Consider the following 22,627-nt stretch of genomic DNA (forward strand, 5'->3'; position numbering starts at 1 on the left):
GGAATCCTGTTTTTCACCATAAGGGCATGTTTGGAAGCAAGAAAATTTCTCATAAGAAAAAAAATTGCCTATGAAAGTTTTGATATAATAAATTTTCTAAATGAAAATTTTTCACTTGTTTGTGTAGCATGAGAAAAATAAAATAAAAATTATTAAAAAAATAAGAGAGGAGGAGGAAGGAGGTAGAGAAGCTTCTCCACCATGGCTGCCACCTTGTCTCTTGAGTCTCGGCCTCAACCAACATGGAGATATCTACCAAAACTTAAACATAAGCATAGATAAAATGAACCAAGAATCGAAGCCTAAAAAATAGATAGAACTAAACATAGAAACGAGATGACAGCCACCGTCATTAATTCAAGCTACACAAGTTCTTCGCGATAACAACTACATCATGTACAAAATAAGAAAACTCAAAATTGACACAAAATCAACACTCAAAATTTGATTCTCTTTCTCAAAAGCGCATGAAAATAAAAGGATAACCAAATATGCCATCATTCAATTATCAAATGAAAGCATGAGAATGAACCAAATCAAAATTCATAATGGGAAAAGTACAGAAAAGGAACAAAAAAAACTAAGAGCAAAGAACAACCTGATCAATTTGAGAGGGTTCCAGACGCTGATGCTGCCGTTGACCAACCCTACGGCAATGAGCCCCAAAGAGTACTCCTTGCTGCCATAACAACCAGTTGAAGTGCTCGCTGCTAGGGCACTCTCCCACCACAGTAAGCTCTCATTCATCTGACTGAAAGTCCAATCTGAAAACTTCCAGACTCGCTGATCAGCTGAACGACAGATCGACCGCGCCGGCAACCAGGTAAGGCAAATCCAGCGATAACGCCAGTGATGACAAAGATCGTGAAGAGAGGAACTGTGGAGATCCAGAAGTAGTGACGACAAAGATTGTGAAAATCAAGAGACAAACGATGGATTTGTTGTGTTATTCTTCCTGCTTTATTTTCTTATGGTAGGAAACATTCCTCAACCCCCTTAGGTGGAGGAATGTTTTCTATCAAAATTTGTACTTTTTAGAAAAACTCTTCCAAAGAAAATTTCTCTCCTTTGGAACGGTAAAAAAAATCATAATTTTTTCTTTCCTACCTTCACTTTTCCTACCTTTTTCTCACTTCCAAAAGTGCCCAAGGGAAACATGTTTTGTCAGTTCGGTTCCTATTAGTCCCGTATCCCATTTCACATGCACTTGAAAACCCTTGTTTCCCGTTTTGGTTTCCCTTCCTAGCAACCTTGGGTAAAACTACAACTCCGCAGGTGGTAATACACAATGGAAGCAATTTTTTCCAACCTGATTTCAAAGCCAGACAATCATTTTTTCATAAGATCATTACCCAAATAGAAAAAAAATTAAGTTATAACGCTTGCAACTAAACATTAGCAAAGTTAATATTCTATTATCATTACTAGTAGTATGACATTGCTTAAAAAGACAGTACAACAGGATGCGGTCAAATTGAAAGTTGAGCAAATTTTAATTTGAAATACATTGAGATATAACTAGTGTTTACATCATCAAACTTCCACGAACTCTGAGCACCATCGCTGCTGCCAAACAAGGTATACATCCTTGCCTCCAAAGCACAATCACCATGCAATGCAACCTGTAGAGAAAATATAAATGTCAAAATTATAAAGTCTGATAGCAAATTCATACAATCCAATTAATCTTGAACTACTTCATGAAGCAATCATTCTACAGGGCTCCATTACGGTTAAGTGATACAAACTTGTTCTAAAACGCATCAATACCCAGTAAATAAAACTAGGTCAAGTTAATAGTCAAAGAACGCAAAAGTTTGGACAAAGAAACCTATCAGATTAACACCAAGATAATGAAGAAGCAATGATCGGTTCAGATGAATCCCAGAAGTTCTAGATAAGACAGTATAACCATAGCAGTTACAGTATGAGAAGTTTTACAAGCAAATTAGTCTACTTCATGCAAAAGGATGTAAGTAAATGGTAAAGAAATTTCAACACTAATAAGCAATGACACTTACAGTTATCTCCACGAGTTTTAACAGTACTAATATTTATTAAGGTTGATCAGATTAATTTATAATCAATAATATACTAGTATATCATAGAATATTAGTAGTTTATTATGCACATCAAAACACATAACAGAAACTGCAACATTCCTAACATAAATCTGGACACATTCAGCATTGAATTTTTTACATGTAAATAACTCAAGTTAGACTTGGTGGACACGTGCATGTATGTGAGAAACACAGTGTTCCTTAGGTGGTAAATGCAAACATTACCATTGGCATGCTTCAATATTCCTCTCTTCTTCAGTTTCAACTATCACATGAATGAGCAGTATGTTTTGTTTCACAAGATGCAATGAAAGTTCCATGTGGAAAAGAAAACACTGTTAATGGAAGGACAGTTAATGCTATAATACTGCCCTTGACTTTCCTATAAACACCACTTGCCAATTGAAGTTGGAAATTGTTATCATCGCAAAATTTTCCCCCCCTCACTCTGCGAGAGTGAGAGAACGATTCTATGAGTCAAACTCGACCAAAGTTTTGAAAATTGGTTTTGAAAATTACTCGCCTCCGTTTTTTAAAATTTGCGGGAAAATTCCGTGGAATGGAATCCGCCTGTCGGTACGAGGTTCGACCGTTCCTGACGCTTTTACCAGGGGTAATCGAACCTAGGATCAATTGTGTGCTTTCACTTGACTCAAATATCTAAATCATGTTTTATTTTCCTAGAATGCACAGAGAATCAGGCATGTGCTATAGAATTTTGGAAAAATGCAAGTTTGAGAAATATGTTGTTTACTTTGAAAAATTGAGATGTACTTAGAAAATGATTGGAAAAGTGCTTGAAAATGGAATTCCTGGAAAAATCATTGAATTTTATTGGAAATCAGAAATTTGCATTGGAAAATGAATTCTCAGGAAAACTTGAACTTTGAGAAAATCGATTTTGAGATTTGGATTGCTTTTCTGAAGAAATGGATTTGAGAATCTTGAGAAAATCAGGAAGTTCATTGAAAATGATTTTTGAAATGGAAAATGGATTATCAAAAAAATGAGAACTCTGAGAAAATCGATTTTTGAGATTGGAATTGCTTTTTCTAAGAAAATCGATTTTTTAATAGGATTTGAGAATTCTGGGAAAATCAATTTCAGAAGTAATTCAAAGTTTTTGAGAAAATCGATTTTGGGATTTTAAAATGAAATTGAGAATGTGGAAATCTTGGGAAATCATGATTTGAACTTGGAAAATATTTGGAATCTCATTTGAAAATTCAGAGTTCTGAGAAAATCAAATCTTGAGAAAGACTTGAAATTTTTTGAGAAAATCAATTTCTCTAAAATGAAATTGGGAAAAGAGTTTGAAAATAATGCAAATTGAATGAATAAATATGAATTTGAAAGATATTTCATTGAGGAATTGAGAAAATCCTTTCAAGTTTTGAGAAATGCAGTACATTTTTAAAATTAGCCTAAGAGTGTAGGCTAAATGTAGCTAATACGAAGATCACAAATCTTGGTTTTCTTCGTATTCTGACTATGACCATAAATACGAATCTCACCAAGTTTGTAAACTCCTGAAGAGCTTGTGCGCGTGTCATTCGTGTCAATCATAGTGGATTTGTAAAGAATATGCATGAATGATACATCAGATATTGAAATTTGCAGAAATTAAACTATATGCAATGCAGTCCTATTCTAAGTAGAAAATGTAAATCTTATTCCAAATATTACAACTTTGATATTACATTGAATTGAATAAAGGAAAATAAAAAAAGTCTTCTTCCTGGATATTCCTGCAAAACTAGAAAACATGTTAGCACAGAAATGTAGGTTTATCTGGATTTATCCAAAAATATTAGAAATTATCGGATATTATTCAGATACAAACCTAAATTCATATCCCCTTTGATATAAATAGGAGAAATAAGTAATAAAATTCGAAAATAAACTTGAAAATTCGAATTTAGAGTAAAATGACCAAAATACCCCTGATGACCTTGAAATCAGGGTTTTCTGAAAGAATTTTTGTAAAATTTAGAAATTTGAAAATCAAATAAAATAAAATTAAACACAATATGATGCAATATGATGATATGCATGAAAATTTAGAAAATTAAAGATTGGAATTTCAAAATTGAAGTCAAAATGACCAAAATGCCCCTGATAACAAGACTACGGCCTTGAAACCAAGGTTTTCTAAAATAAATTTTGCAAAAGTGGGAAATATGAAATGCAAATGATATTGAAATTAACCCTAATATGATATGATATGCGTATTCACATGATAAAAACCCTAAAATGGCAAAAATATCACAAATTATCGAATTTAACTTGATTTTCGCCTGATTTTCGCTTCTGAATTTAAAAGTAAACTAACATACAAGGTAAATGAATTTGGAATTGAGCCAAATTTGGCATGGACACCTAGACTAACCCTAAAAACAAAATGAAGCTCGAAAATCTATATTTTGATATTTTTTAATATGAAAATTAACTAAAAATCCTAAAAATCAAGATTTTGCATAAAATGCTAACTCTAAACTGAATTTCAGGTACTAAATTACCATAAAAATTTTCCAAATTTTATGGGGTGACTGAGGACAATTAGGCAAAGTTTTTTGCCTTTTAAAGATTCTGGTTTTGACCTATGGTCGGAGCTTGACAGCTCCGACAAGTCGGATCGGAATCCGGCGACTCTAGGACTTAGGGCAGACTGACAGGTTTCGGGAAAAAAAGTGGGAAAAATAGAAAACGGTGGAGAAAATGATTGAGATTTTGAGAGAATGTCTCTAACAAACAGAGAAAAAAATCCTCTTTTTGCAATTTTGGGATTAGATGAACGGTTTGGAAAAGAGCAGAGGATTATCAGAGATCTAGATCTCTGTAATTCTTAGACACTGGAATTTAACAGACGGAGAATTTAATTCCGGGAAAAATACCCAGGATGCTCCTAAAATTCTCAAATTTTGGAGAATGACAGAGGGAATAGTGAGGAATAACTTCACTGTTAAAAGTTTTGACATCCAACCTACAGATTGAAGCATCACAGCGGATTAGGGTCAACCTAGACCCTGACAAGGAAAAATTAAGATTTTTACAGGTTTCGGAAAAACTCGATTTTTAGCAGTAACTAAACCTTATTGGAAAAATCTAAAAAAATACTAAAAAACAATAGATTCCAACAGGGATCCACTGTATTTTTTAGAGGAAAATTTGGATTTCCCATGGGGGAGATTTCGGGTGTTCTTGTCTGCTAAAACAAAACCTGGAATTTTCAGAAGGGTTAAATCCTAGTTCAACATCCTATTTTTTTGAAGGGGCTACGAACCTCAAAAAGAACCAGATTTTTTATAGGGGATCAAGAACAAATATATATACTCACCATAAAATTTTCCAAATTTAATGACAAGAATTTTCACATAAAATGATGATTATTACGTGTACACAAATTAGAGTCTATGAGATAATAACAAAACTTTAATAAGATCAAACTAAGCCTATGAAATGGATGCAAATCAATACCTTAAACTTGAATACAACACTTGAAAATATGAAAATCAATGTGAAAATACACAAAATCAAATAAAAAATAAAAAAAATCAGGGATATACATTGGAGCTTTCTATTGGCTATCGAAATGAGGGATCTCATTCATGGAACGGATGAATCGTCTCATCCGATAGCACTTGTTGTGAAAGGCCTGTTAGAAAGTGACTTTGAATATTTTAGGTTCGATAATGAACCCATACACATGCACATTAAGTGCGAATATACTCACTTAAGGAAACAACACAAGCACATCAAGTGCTAATACATAAACCCATAAAAGGGATAAATATGACTTAAAGTCATAAGTTGAATATTATTGAAGAAATAGGAAAAAGAGGGTAAAAACCCTATACAATGGAGCATAAGCTCCTCCAAGGAGTGAAAGAATTACAAGGGGAAAGCCCCTATTTATAATACAAGCAAGGAGCCACTTAGGGGGCTCCCCAACAACTCTTTGGGGAGCCTCCCTAGGTGGCGCAAACCACTAAAAAAAAGAAAAAATAAAAACGAAAAAATAAAAGTAAAAATTACAAACACATTCCAAATGGAATATGTGTAAAACTGTGAAATGACTAAACTACCCCTATGCCTATAAATAGAAAAATATATTTTATATATATAATTAGGATAATACATATGCATATATACCATATATGAATATGTATTATCCTTTATATATATAAAATATATATAAGATTACATAAGTTGAATGATACATTTTAACACCCCCCGTCAAACTTTGCGTGGGGGAACGAAAAGATTGAAGAAAGCAGGAGGAAGACTCTTAAGGTTTCAAGAGCCTTCCGTACGAATGTCATAGCAAATGTCTTCCTCCAACGTCTTTAACGATGAGCATCTTCCATGATCTATCCAAGGTACTTCTTTTCCTCTTATCTTCAAGATCCTGTGGAACAACAACAAAGAAACAAGTAAAACATATCTTTGCACTTTACTCAATTGGAACATTTTTAACAAGCTTAATTGAAACCATATCGGATGACACATCCGCAAAACAATGGTGCAAAAATATAACTTATGCATAGAAATTTGAAGCACATGATAGGATAATTATTTTAGCATGAAAAGTAAATTTAGAAAACCAAAGTTTCAAAATCATACATCATGTTAAAGAGTGAGCGGAAACAAATTATGCGGAAATGAATTGCAAGAATGCATGAATGCATTATGCATTTATAAGGTCCATCATTGGACAATCACAACCCCATAATGGGAAATAACAAAATGGTCCACTAAGGGACACCACAATAAGTCTACGAAGAGGCATAAGTTACATATACTTTAATGAAAGAGGGCCTTAAAAGGCCATAATGAGCATATGCATATACTATCATGAAATGAATTAATACTTAAATAAAATCATTAATGAACATGCTTTAAACATGTAATGAAGTGTCAAACAAGAGAAGCGAAGTCTCCAAGCATACTTTAGACAAAATAAATACAAGAGTTCACAAGGTTTTAAATCCATTTACGAGGCAAAACGAAGAGTGTTATTTGAGTAGAGAATCTTACCCATTTAGGAAAATCTCACTCAATTGACAAAAAACACATTTTGCATACAAAAGTGGCCAAAAAACCATAAGCACTTAATATATAGATTAAATGCCAAAAAATCAACTTGATTTTAAAATATGATTCACTTGAATATCTTAAAACACAAGTCATGAATGAAATTTTGCAAATTTTAACAATAGTTCATCCATTACAAACAACTACCTCATTAGTCCTCCAAAACCCATAAATCAAGTGTATAAGCTACTAGATCAAGAATATAAATATAATGCCATTAAAGGCCAAAGACACACACAAAGGTGTGTAAAAGAACTTCTTGTCTACATATAATAATACTTGAAATGAGTATATCAACGACAAGAACAAGAGAATACATGTCCACATGGATCAAAAGCATCTCTTGTCTACGTAAAAGTACACTCAAAACCAAGTATGTTCAGCTACTAGAACAAGAGTAACAAGCCAACCATGGGCTAAAACACAATACATCTCTTGTCTACATAAGATGGCACTTGAAATGAGTGAAATAAGCCAACCATGGGCATACATCTCAGCGACTAGAACAAGGACACAAACGCCAACATGGATTAAAATCACACACCATGGTGTGAATCAACGTGCCTTGTCTACATAAAATAACACTCAAGACAAGTGTGTTCAGCTACTAGACCAAGAGAGCAAAAGCCAACAAAGGGCTACCAACATACGAAGGTGTAATAAAATTCTTGTCTACATATGATGACACTTAGATAAGGGTTATAAAAGAAGAAGACTTTTGAGGTAATTAAACTTGTAATGACAAACATATATATAAATCAAACCTTGAATCAATAGAACAATATTCTTCAGAAAAAATACTTATAAAAATAACATTTTGAAATAAACTATGTAAAAGTATCTTCAACAAGATACAACAACCGATAGAACAATATTCTTGAAAATAAATGTGTGAACATACGCACACCAAGAACATATGAAACACTTGTGCATAAAAGCACGAAATCACAAATGTGCAACTGCACTCATAATTTTCATAAACAATAAAAGGTTGGGCAATAATCCCTAAAACCTTAATATACCTTAAAACATTTTAAGGTTTCAAACATCATATATCCATCACATTTATATATAAATAAGAGCATCCATAAGATCAATGGCCAACATCAAACTAGTGACACACTCATATACCAAATCATTCTATAGTCCTAAGGTGCCCATAACTCACCTCAACCACCATCTATAATATGGTAAGTGGACAATCTAAAATGACATAACAATGAGTGCCACACTCATAATTAGAGATCATATACCAAATCATTTTAGAGTCCCAAGGTGCCCATAACTCACCTTAACCACCATCTATAATATGGCAATTTGGACAATCTAAAATGACATAACACAAGGTGCCCTTAACTCACCTCAACAAACATCTCTAATATAAAAAAAAGGCCAAAACAATGATGCATTAAAAAAACATGTGATGGACAAATATAAATGCCACAAAAGGCAATAAACACTTTAGGAATTATTTTTCAAAGAAAAGAGGACCGATTAAAAATTGAATCAAAGGTCCAATATAATCAATCACAATAATATGTTTTATAACAACAATTTTGCATAAACACGAATTATGCTTAATCTTCAAAAGAAGTCATTTATACAAAAAAGACTTATTATGCAACTAACACAATTATGAAATATTAAGCAACATCATGCGTAAGAACCGATTTGGAATAATCAAAAAGTCAAAAACAAGCCTCAACTATGATAGATATAAAGTGCAACTAAATGCATACCAAATGATAATAGATGCACTTTTATGCAATGCAAGATTTTTAAATGACAATAATCTTGAATGAGCAAATAACAAACTTAGGCCAATATAGGCATTCATAAAGATGGTGAAGTTTGAAAATCTTATGAAATCCACTATTGTAACTTAAAAAATGATGCTCACAACCAATCTCAAAAGATCCACAAAGGGTTACAAGTATCAATGAATCTTTGAAGGATATTATGCAAAGGAAAAGATACTTACAAACAATCTTCTCACAACAACCATGAAATCTTCATAAAAGAGCATATACTCACAAGAAGATTATAGAGACCAAAAAGGCTTCTTAAGGAGAGCTCAAAACACACAAAATTCCCAAAGAAAGGGAAAACTCCACTAAAGTGAGAGAAATCCCAACAAAGAAGAATAATAGATTTGTTAAAAAACCTTATGATAAAGTAAGATTGTACTATGACATAAATCTATAGAATTAAACACTTATTGAGGAAAAATTCAAAAAGCTCTTAAGTTTTATCAAAAAACATGACTTAATTCAACCGGAATTATATATATAAAAAAAAACTTTCTTAATTAAATGTTGCTCATATAAAAAGGACACATTAGGTAAGTGAATCAAAACTTATTAAAGAATTTTTCATATATGCCAAGCATTTTTCGAAAAACTACATCTCACAAACATTTTAATCTTAACATACCTTTCTTTAAAGACTTACCACATATAAAAGGTATTCTTATAAACAAAGATAGGTTTAAAATATAAATTCAAGGCTCCAATGGTCATAAATCTTTACCGACCCATTAAGTTTTGAGCAATCATATATCTAATTTTTCGCCAAACAAGTTATCATTTTAAAAAATTTCAAAGAAAAACATAGGAAAAAGTATGTATATGAAAAATATTCAATAGAGTATCAAGTAACTCAAATTTTTATAAAAAGACATAATGACAAAGAGTACACATATAAAAGAACATATTAAATTCTTCATACAATACTTAAAGAAATAGAATGCATACCGAATAACTTTTAGAAAAGAGAGAGAAATGAATACTTCACCATTTTTCTTTAAAACTTTCTTGAATACCACGCTTCCCGATGCACCAAAGAGCAACTCGATCTCAACCTTGCTCTGATACCATGTTAGAAAGTGACTTTGAATATTTTAGGTTCGATAATGAACCCATACACATGCACATTAAGTGCGAATATACTCACTTAAGGGAACAACACAAGCACATCAAGTGCTAATACATAAACCCATAAAAGGGATAAATATGACTTAAAGTCACAAGTTAAATATTATTGAAGAAATAGGAAGAAGAGGGTAAAAACCCTATACAATGGAGCATAAGCTCCTCCAAGGAGTGAAAGAATTACAAGGGGAAAGCTCCTATTTATAATACAAGCAAGGAGCCACTTAGGGGGCTCCCAAAGGAGTCGTTGGGAGCCCCCAACGGTCACATTTGTGACCGTTGGGGGCTCCCCAACGACTCTTTGGGGAGCCTCCCTAGGTGGCGCAAACCACTAAAAAAAAAGAAAAAATAAAAACGAAAAATAAAAGTAAAAATTACAAACACATTCCAAATGGAATATGCGTAAAACTGTGAAATGACTAAACTACCCCTATGCCTATAAATAGAAAAATATATATTTTATATATATAATTAGGATAATACATATGCATATATACCATATATGAATATGTATTATCCTTTATATATATAAAATATATATAAGATTACATAAGTTGAATGATACATTTTAACAAGGCCATCCTTTCACATCTTTCAAATTTTGTAAAGCATTCTTTTATGAACATGAATTCGGTTTTGAACCAGATCCCACGTTGGTGCTTGCAAAAAAACATAACTCAAATACCTCTTTTTTTATGAATTATCATGCTACCTATATAAAATATTAAAATTGTGGCCGATCTTACCTTGGAGACCTTGCTACAGTGGTTGAGAGTGGAACGGCCGGAGCCAATGATTGCTTCAATGAAAGGGGGCTGCAACCTTGGTGTTTGAAGGGAGGCGATGGCTGCAGCTGAAGATTGGTGGTGGTGGTAGACCGGCTGGTGCAGTGGAGGCTGGAGATGCAACAGCAAGGTGGCTGGATGCAAGGCTTGATGCAGTTGGAGGTGCAGCAGCTACTGTTGAAGAGGAGGCTATTGGCTAGAACCAAAGTTGAAGGGTTGTTGTCTTGGAGGAGGTTGCAGGATGGACCGGTGGTGACTACCAGTGGTGGCTGCACTTGTTGGAGGTTGAAAGTGATAGAAGTTGCAGCCAAGGAGAGGCTGCTAGAGTTGAGAGAGAATAGGAGAGAAGGGCTCAAAAGACCAGCCGTGTGGTGTTAGGGTTGACAAGAGAGAGGCTTTCAAGTCTTCACCGCATGGTGTTGTTGAAAAAATAAAAAAAAAGAAACTTAGGTTTTTAATGAGGTCTAAACTTAGGGATTGAGAACGGTTAATCAAATCATCCCCCAAGAGAGCCAGCCGTATGGAGTCGTGGATTAGAAAAGAGAAAAGAAGAAAGGGGAAAGAAGGAAGGGAAGGAAAAGGAAAGGGAAGAAAGAAGAAGAAGAAAAGGAAGAAAGAAAGAAAAGAAGAAAGAAGAAGAAGAAGAAAGGTAAGAAAAAGAAGGAAAGGAAAGAAGGAGGAAGGGGGGGTCGACCCCCTTGTGGGCCCCACCTCCTCTCATAAAAATAAGAATTAAAAAAATAAAAGAAAAGAAAGAAAAGAAAAAGGTATTTTTTAAATGAAAATGTAGATGTAAATGAAGGAGGCATCTCAGAGTGGGCTCACTTTCCAAATTTGAAATTCATTTTGAGGATCAGAGGGGTAGAATAATCTTTTCAAAAAAAATTTTCGGATAAAATGAGCTATTTTTGGTAGTCTTTGAAACGAGCTCCGAATTTGAAATTTCATACCCTGTTGCGAAGCAAATCTAATCTAGAATTTGAAAATTTGAGTTTAAAAAGAATCCAAATTGTTTTCTCGGGAAAATATTTTCAAATTTAGAATCCTAGGGGTAAAAATATCAATTTTGGAAACCCAGGGTTTGAAATTGATTTCTGAAAACTTTTAAAACTCAATCTGAATTGGAATTTATAAAACTGGAGTTCTGGATCTCGAAAATGAAATGAAATGTTATGAAATGATGAGAAATGATATAAAATGATGTGAAATGATATGAAATGATGTGCAAAATGCAGACCCTGAATGAAGAATTTTGGACATTAGACCCCGATTGACAGTTGTACTAGTTCAGAAAATGATAATTTTGATAAAAATAGCAAAATGGTTCAAGAAATGGTTTTCGGGCTCTACCGGGCCAGAGTGACACTGAAAATTAGAATGTGAGCTGAATTGAACTGGATTGAGCTGGGTTTTAGGGTTTTAGAACTCAACTGGACTGACAAGGCACTGACTCAACTGAACTCTCTGAATAATTTGCCAAGAAAAGCTGTCATTTTTAGAGAAATGGCGAGAAATGGTCACTGGATTGAAGTGAATTGCGGACCAGAGTTGGGTATGAGCTGGGACAAAGATCAGTAATACTAAGATGAACTAAAATTGAAGCTCGAACACTAGTTCAATTGACTGGACTCAGCTCAATTTCAGCTGAAAGAGCTGAAATGGGCTAAAATGGGCTCCCAAACATTTGGAAATGGTTTTGAACTTAAACTGGAGCACTTGAACTCCTGATGAGCTCAAGCTAGACTTTGAAGAATAGGATTGACTGAGAATAACTGACTCGAAGACAATTGACTTAGATTTGAGTGAGAAATGAGCTCATTTCTGAAGAAATGATCCCATTTTGGCAGGAATGGTCAGAAATAAAAATGACCTTCTCATTATGAGCTCAGGTGAGCTAGAAATGACTGACAATCTAACTGTTCTGAGTTTACAAATGAACTTAGTTGACTCCGACTGACTGGGGTCTTGGATGACCTAGGGGTAAAATGGTAATTTTTCTAATAAGAGTGGGTAAAATGGTAATTTTTTGACACAAACTTGGGGTTGGACTCCTACACTGACCTACCAAGGTTGGCATTACACGAGGGGTGTGTCTGGGAATGAATGAGAAAAATTTAGGGTGTTTAGAGAAATATAACTCCACCTCTCATGCTTGCTCGGATCTTTATGTTGCTTCAATGAGTTCCAACAGGAACTCCCATTTGCAATGGTCTTCACTCTTCGCCTTCCAATAGATGTTCTTTTGGTGGCTGCTAGGAATTTGCTACATGAGAAGATATTTTTAGGTTTATGTGTCAAGAATGATGTATAATTTTTTAGCACTGAGAATAACTTGAGAGCTATGTATGTGTTTGACATGTTCAAATATTTTTGTCACTTATTCTATAATTTGTTATTTTCATGTCCCTTAATAACCAAGAATATGGACTTCAAATTTTATGCTTGCCGTTGAGGAATTTGAGTCTTACCAACACATTGAGTTATATAAATAAAAAATCATTAAATGACATATTCTTTTATAACTTAAATATTTAAATATCAACCTGCCCAATTTCTTAGTCTCTAGAACATACATATCGGAAGCCCTCAATGTAAGCAGGAATCACGATTTCTAGGTAGTAAGAAGTGGAAGTAATCAGAAATACCGATTCCCAAATATGAGAATCTCGCTTACCAATCATGACACAATTTGGATGACAGATTTTTTTGCAAATGATAGTGTTTCAAGCAAGGTTGTAAGTATCGTATCGTTACCCGTATCAGTCGGGCCCAAAGCAACACCTAATCGTATCGTAAACATACCAAATTTTTTTAATAAAAAACCTCCAAAATTTTCAAAAAATCAGAAAAAATTATAACACAAGAAACAATGATAAATAAAACCATAATAGCACATATCAAGCAATTATTAGCTGCATAAGACATCGAACATTCAATAATCAAGATAATATGCTATGAATGGCATGCATATCTCATAAGAAAAATGTAAATTGTAAAATAATAAACAACACTAAGCTAACAAGTCATAAAATCCATAACAGTGCATGTTTACATAAACAAAAACAAAATCCCCAACTGTTTCTCAATACTTAAAAAATTTACATAACCAAATTTGTTTAAGTTCAATAAAAAAAGAAGACTTCTTCTTGCAAGAAATCAAGCCTCAAATCACTCTCAAGTTCTTTAGGAGTGATCACAAACTCACCTTAAAGAGTCTTCTTATATATTTAAAAAAAATGAATTGAGCACACCATAAAATGTACTGATTGTGTATCGTATCGATTGGGCCCAAAGTAACAATACGCATCGTATTTAAGTATGACACTATATATTAGATCTTTTTAAAAAAATTGAATATATTTTGTTATTGCTTCGTAAGTTTGCCTTTTAGATAAATGAAATCAAGGATTTTTTACTTCAGATTGGCATTGGATAACTTTTTCTACAAGACATATTTTTATTGTTCAAAAATATCACATGGTTGCTGATTTATGCCATTAAGCTTAATTGTCGTTTCTTAGATTTGTAATATATGTGATACAGTATGCATAAATTCTTTTATTATTTCGATGTTTGGTGCCCAAAGTAAGCTTATTAAGTTGCTGCTTTTGAATATTTTGCACTTCTATTAGATGTATACTTATGCATTATTCTGGTAAGAAACTAGAGATCTAATAGCATGACTGTTACTGACCACAATTTTTATTTTTTAAAAGTTTTTTCGTTACATCATCAATTTATAAGTAACAACATAATTTCACAGATCACTTTGTAAATGATTCTCCGTTCCATTTCTTACTTTCTGCTTCCTGAACCCTATAAAGAATTAAAATAACTATTTTTTATTATGATTCCAATAGTGCTTCTCACTTCTTCATGAAACCACCTACCAATGCATTACTACACTGCATTTATATCTTCTTTCTTAAAGTGGTTCTCTAGGGTGGTTTGTTCCAAGAAGTGACGATTAATATATATGAGGGGGATCTAAATACATGTTTTCGGTTTCAGATTCAGGTGAAGGGCCTGCAGTTTCACAGACAGAGGGGCAGCTAGTAGCCTTGGATTTATATATTCGAGATGATCCATAGAAAGGTAGACAAGAAAACAATCCTGGGTTGAAACAAATCACCCTAGAAAACCGCTTCAAGGAAGAAGAAAGGGATGCATTGTGTGAATACATTGATATGTGATTTTATGAAGCAATAATACTTTTAATACTGCAAAATTGTCATCCTTTCATAGGTATGATTGAAGCCCTAGATCAGTTTCTCCTTGTGATGAAACTTTCATTATACCATGAGTTGCGAAAGCCACTTTTGGCTAAAAAATTATGAAAACAATGGAGTTTTTGGGCCAATACAAAGGGAATTGAGTTAATTATGATATAGCAATATAGCATGAATTGACTAATATTAAGGGTCGAACACTCATAAATTTCTTGGTTAATTTCCCTTTATGAACAATGTTTTGGAAATCAGTTGATGCATCTAAAGAAGTTTAATATGAAAAATTGTTTTTTGAAATGTTGGATGCAAATTTGCTTTAACAAAATTGTTGAAGAAGTTGGCAAAGACAATGTTGTTCAAGTTGTTAGTGATAATGCATCCAATGATGTGAAAGTCGGTAAAATGTTGATGGACAACAGACCCCACTTGTTTTAAACTCCTTGTATTGCACACCGTGTGGATTTAATGTTGAAAAACATATAAGAGTTGAAATGTTTGAAGAATGTCTTTAAAGAAGCAAAACAATTGATGATATTTATATATAAGCATACTCAAGTGTTGAGTATGATAAAAACCTATACACAGAGGGACCTACTTAGAACAGTAATAACGCAATTTGCAACTAAGTTTCTTACCCTTGAAATTATTTATAGCTTTAAGAAGAGATTGAGGTCTATGTTGGAGATGATTGTGTTAGAAAGTGAGTTGGAATACATTGGGTTCAATAATGAACCCATACTTATGCACGTGAAGTGCAAATATACCCATTAAAGGGAAACAACACAAGCACATAATGTGCTAACCCATAAAACCCATAAAAAGGGAAAAATATGACATAAAGTCATAAGTTGCATATCATTGAAGAAACAATGGACAAGGGGTAAAAACCCCATTACAATGGAGCATAAGCTCCCTCAAAAATACAAAATATAAAGGGGAAATCCCCTATTTATAAGCATGAAAAGGGACCACCTTGGGGGCTCCCAAAGGGGACGTTGGAGAGCCCCCAACGGTCACATTTGTGACCGTTGGGGGCTCCCAACATCACTTTTGGGAGGCCCCCAATGTGGTACAAAACCCAAAAATATAAAAAACAAAAAATAAAAATAAAACAAAAATTACAATGCATATTCCAATTGAAATATGCGTAAAATGCTTATTTACAAGAATACCCTTGAGGGTATTTTAGGAAGATAAAATATATATTTATATATATATATATAAATAGAGATATGTATACATATATATATATATATGTATACGTATCTTTATATATATATATATATATATAAATATATATATGTACATTTAAGGATCAACATATTTTAACACCCCCCTCAATCTTTGCGGGGAAACGAAAAGATTGAACAAAGGGCAAGACTCCAAGAGGCTCCGGCAAGGATGCAATGGAACTTAAAAAGGCCTTCCTCCTATTGTCTTCAAATTTCCCGAACTATCCAGGGTACTTCTCTTTGTCCTATCTCCAAGATCCTGTGAAATAACAACAAAGAAACAAGTAAAACAAATCTTTGTACTTTTATTCAAATGGAACATTTCTAACTAGCACAGGTTAGAAGAGATGCAAATTATGCAAAAATGACCTTAAAGTTTCAAAATCATATATCATGTTTAAAACAAAATGAGCGGAAGCAAATTATGCAGAAATAAATTACAAGAATGCATAATGCATTCATAAGGTCCAACGTTGGACAAATATAACCCCATAATGGAGAATAACAAAATGGTCCACTAAGGGACACCACAATAAGCCTACGAAGAGGCATGATATACATAAACATTATTGAATGAGGGCCCAAAAAGGCCATAAAGAGCATATGCATATACTTATCATGAAATGAATTAATACTCAAAGAACTCATTAATGAACATGCTTCAAACATGTAATGAAGTGCCAAACAAGAGAAACAAAGTCTCCAAGCATACTTTAGACAAAATAAACCCAAGAGTTCACAAGGTTTTAAAATCATTTATGAAAGACATACTTAATACACATTTTGCATATAAGGGTGGCAAAAACCATAAGCACTTAATATATAGATTAAATGCTAAGAAATCAACTTGATATGCATATCAAAATTATGATTTGCTTGAAAAACACAAGTCATGAATGAAATTTTGCAAATTTCAACAATAGTTTATCCATTACAAACATCTTCCTCATTAGTCCTCCAAAACCCATAAATCAAGTGTATAAGCTACTAGATCAAGAATATAAAGCCATTAAAGGCCAAAGACACACACAAAGGTGTGTAAAAGAACCTCTTGTCTACATATAATAATACTTGAAATAAGTGCATCTACGACAAGAACAAGAGAATACATGACAACATGGACTAAAAAGTATCTCTTGTCTACGTAAAAAAATACACTTAAAACCAAGTATGTTCAGCTACTAGAATAAGAGTAATAAGCCAACCATGGGCTAAAACATAATACATCTCTTGTCTACATATGATAGCACTTGAAATTAGTGAAATAAGTCAACCATGGGCATACATCTTAAGCGACTAGAACAAGGACACAAACGCCAACATAGGCTAAAAATCACACACCATGGTGTGAATCAACGTGCCTTGTCTACATATAAGATCACTCAAGACAAGTGTGTTCAGCTACTAGACCAAGAGAGCAAAAGCCAACAAAGGGCTAAAAACACACGAAGGTGTAATAAAATTCTTGTCTACATATGATGACACTTAGATAATGGGCATAAAAGGAAAAGACTTTTGAGGCAATAAACTTGTAATGAAAATAAACCTCGAATGAAACAATATTCCTTTTAAAAAAGAATACTCATAATAACATTTTGGAATAAATGCAAGTAAAACGTATCTTCAACAAGATACTACAACCGATAAAATAATATTCTTTAGAACAAATGTGTGAACATACACACCAAGAACACTTGTGAAAAAACACAAGAACACATGTGCACAACAAGCACAACATACAGAAAAAATGTGCAAATGCACTCATAAAATTCATAAACAAATAAAAGGTTGGGCTATAATCCCAAAACATCTTGATTTTAAAAGTACCTTAAAACATTTAAGGTTTCAAATACTATATGTCCATCACATTTACATAGAAGCATCCATAATATCAATGGCACAAGAGAAAAAATGAGTGTCACACTCATAATTAGAGATCAAATAACAAATCATTTTAGAGTCCCAAGGTGCCCATAACTCACCTCAACAACCATCTATAATATGGAAGGTGGACAATCTAAAAATGATACAACACGAGGTGCCCATAACTCACCTCGACAAACATCTCTAATATAACAATACTAAGGCCAAATAAATGATGCATTAAATAACATGTGATGGACAAACATAAATGCCACAAAAGGGCAATAAGCACATAAGGAATCATTTTCCAAATAAAAGTTTTTACAAAGAGGACCGATTAACAAATTGAATCAAAGGTCCAATATAATCCATCAAAACAATTTTGCATAAACACGAATTATGCTTAATCTTCAAAAGAAGCCTTGTACACCAAAAAAAGGCTTACTATGCAACATAACATGAAATATTAAGCAACATCATGTGGATGAACCGATTTGGAACAAACAAGCCTTAACTATGAAAGACATAAGGTGCAATTAAACGGTGAAGTTGGTGAAAAAATAACAAACTTAGGCCAATATAGGCATTCTTAAAGATGGTGAAGTTCGAAAAACTTATGAAATCTACTATTGCAACTTAAAAATGACAAACAATCATGAAATCTTCATAAAAGAGTATATACTCACAAGAAGATTATAAGGACCGAAAGGCTCCTTAAGGAGAGTTGGAACAAAAAAACATATACAACTCCCAAAGAAGGAGAAAACTCCATTAAAGTGGAAGAAATCCCAACAAAATAGATTCATTAACAAAACCTTATGATAAATAAGATTGTACTATGGCTTAAATAAAAAGTAAACATTTATTGAGGAAAAATTTAACACTCTTAAGTTTTATCAAAAAACATGACTTAATAGATTATTACCTACTCCTAATGAAATAAGTACACAATAAACATTAGTGAAGACCATAACTTTTGTAATGAAATATGCGGAAAAGCAAAAGACTGCATTAAGCACTTACAAGATTCACTAATGAACAATAAAAGGGAAAACACCAAAACCCACAAGAGACAATCACAACATAAAAATATAAATGTCTCTTATTGAAAAGAGAGAGAACTCTCTAAATGTTGAAAACATCCTTAAGAGTGTAAAGATGGAAAGAAAATCACCATATTCCATAAGACCATTTTAAAACTTAATTCAACCGGTATTATAAAAAAAAACTTTCTTAATTAAATGTTGCTCATATAAAACGGACACATAATATGGAATTTTTCATATATGCCAAACATTTTTCAAAAAACTACATTTCACAAGCATTTTAATCTTAACATACCTTTCTTTAAAGACTAAACATTCATATAAAGGTATTTTCATAAACAAGGTTAGGTTTAAAATGTAAATTCAAAGTTTTTACCGACCCATTAAAGCAAGTTTTGAGCAATCATATATCTAATTTTTCGCCAAACAAGTTATCATTTAAAGTTTTTCAAAGAAAAACATACGAAAACGATTCAATGGAGTAGCAAGTAACTCAAAAAAGACATAATGACAAAAAGCACACATAAAGAAAAGAACATATTACATTCTTCATACAATACTCAAAGAAATAGAATGCATACCGAATAACTATAAGAAAGACAATAGAGAGAAACGAATACTTCACCATTTTTCTTTAACAAATTCTTGAATACCACGCTTCCCGATGTATACGTATCTTTATATATATATATATATATATATATATATATATATATATATATATAAATATATATATGTACATTTAAGGATCAACATATTTTAACAGATTGATCCAATAACAATTTCTCAAGCACACCTACTAGTAAAGGATGTGAAAGTAAATTTTAGAAAAGAGGCAAGTTATATTCATAAAACAATGGTTCATTTGATTGATGTGCTTCGAATGGTTGATAATGACAAAAAGCCTACTAAGTCATATATATGAAAAGATGGATTGGGCAAAGGAACAGATAAATATATAATTTAAATTTTTAGTATTTTAATAAGTGTAAATTTGATTTTTAACTTAATTTTAATAGTAATTACTTTCAGTTCTATTACTTAATAGGTAAATTTGGATAATGATGACAAAAGATATGACCCAATTTTGAACATAATTGATAAAACATGGTGTCACCTATTGTAATACACCTTTGTATGCAGCAAGCTTATATCTCACTTCGTCTATATATTATGAGTAAGAAAATATTGAGTCAAATGATAAAATAGTTATATGTGTGCATTGGCCGTCCTGTTTAGAGTAAAAAGAATCAAAGTAAACTAGTGGACCGGTTCATAAAATATAGAACTACCATAGAACCCTTTGACATAGAGTTGGCAAAAAAAAAGAGAAAATTGTATTTGCCAGATAAGTTATTAATTTTCATATAAATTTATCTTTTATAATTTAATTAAATCTAATTTGATAAATTTTTTTATACTGAAATTAGTGGATTTTCCATGGTATTGGTTATCCCCAACTCCAAACCTTTGCCATTTGAATCTTAGGCCTCATGCGTAGTGCATACAAATGCGAGAATAACATACTTTTGAAGTGGTGAACTACTATTTACTACTAAATAATATCAGTTAATTTGTATATATTTTAACTTTGTATTTTTTTCCTACAAAAAAAAAAGAAATCGACTTTTGCACAAGAAGTTCAATGATTTGGTATTTTTACAATATAATCAGGGGTTAAAATGAAGATATGAGCGAATGGGCAAAAGAATTCTCATCGACCCCATCATCTTAAGGAAAGTCGATGAAAAAGAAAAGTGGACAAGTAATGATGAGTTGGTCTTTGAAGGAGGAGGGGGAGGAAGGAGATTTATATATCCGAGAAATTGTCAGATTGCATGGGGTACTGATCTCGATCATTTATGATCACCCAAGATTCACTTCTCAATTTTGGAATCAGCTACAACAAGCCTTGGAAGCAAAATTGAAATTCAATACAGCTTTTTATCCTCAAAGACTGTACCATACAATCTTTGGAAGATATGTTACGTGCTTGTATGTTATAATGGAAAGGAGATTGGGATGTTTTCATAGTACTAGATGAATTCACTTATAACAATAGTTATCACACCAATATTGGAATGACTCCATATGAAGCTTTGTACAAAAGGACCTGCGGATCGTCAGTTTACTGGGATGAAGTTGGTGAGCTAAAAATAAACTCGTCAATTGTACTGCAGCATTATACTCAACAAGTACATATGATTTGAGAAAGGTTGCATACTGCCCAGAGCCAACAAAAAAGTTATGTTGATCAAAGATGTAAGAAACTTGTTTTTGCTATTAGAGATATAGTTTTTGTTAAAGTATCTTCGACCAAGAGCGTATTCAAATTTGGAAAGAAGGAAAAATTGAATCTCTGATTTGTCGGACCTTTCAAAATCTTAGAGTGAATTGACGAAATAGCTTACCGAGTAGTGTTGCCTCCTCAATACGCACAGATCCACAATGTATTTCATGCCTCAATATTACAAAAATGTGTTTTGATTCGTCGCACATCATTCAATAAAAGGACATAAACATTCGAGAAGATATGACTATAGAAGAGAAACCTATAGAAATTATGGATCGAAAGGATCAGGTGTTAAGAACGAAGATCATTCATCTTGTTAAAGTGAAATTGTTAAAGTGAAATGGCAACATCATGGAATTAAGGAATGTACGTGGGAACCTAAATATAGTATGAGAAAAATGTACCATGAATTATTTGAATAATCATTGTATAACAAATTTTGAGAACGAATTTTTTTTGAAGGGTCGAATGTAATATCTGAAATTTTTTAATGTTAAATAAATTCATATATTCTAAAATTCAAGTCATTATATAACTTTGAATTCTATGGATCTTAAATTAGATCTGGATATAATCCAAAAGTCTAGAGACATGATCCAAATAAAATTTAGATCTAAAATTTTATCGGACCTGGATACTGGTCTGAATCCATATCGAAGAATTTAATTGATTCCTTAATGGATTAGGATATTAACCAAATGGATTTTTTTAACGAATCTGGATATTTATTCAAGTCTATATTTCAGGGATATATGTTGAGAAATATTTAAATTATTCAAGGGCAAAATAGTAATTTCACAACCTAGGAGTATATTCTGAGAAGTAATTAAATTGTCTAAGAGCAAAATGGTAATTTTACGAGCCAAGGGCATCTTCTGATAAATAATTAAATTGTAAGAGGGCAAAATAATAAAATTACCAAGGTCATTAAAATGACTATTTATGAAACTAACCAGGGATAAAAAGGTAAAAATAAATAGAAATTATGAAATTAACAAAATAAATACAACAACAACAACTACGCCTTCATCCCAAAACAATTGGGGTCAGCGATATGAACCAAAAAAGAAATTCATTTTGGGTCTTCCACAT

The 22,627-nt window shown here is 32.5% G+C and overlaps 1 protein-coding gene across 1 annotated transcript in view; it reads right to left on the reverse strand.

Moving 5' to 3' along the window:
- Positions 1-1,382: 1,382 nt before the first annotated feature.
- LOC149842275 (replication protein A 32 kDa subunit A-like) overlaps positions 1,383-22,627 on the reverse strand; it is a 62,430-nt gene continuing 41,185 nt past the window's right edge. The window contains exon 11 of the mRNA XM_090001346.1: positions 1,383-1,622. The gene's annotated coding sequence lies outside the window, so the exon portion shown is untranslated. The remainder of the gene's footprint in view (positions 1,623-22,627) is intronic.

This window comes from Nuphar pumila, chromosome 3, assembly GCF_984573655.1.
Source record: "Nuphar pumila chromosome 3, dmNupPumi1.hap1.1, whole genome shotgun sequence".
NCBI lineage: Eukaryota > Viridiplantae > Streptophyta > Magnoliopsida > Nymphaeales > Nymphaeaceae > Nuphar > Nuphar pumila.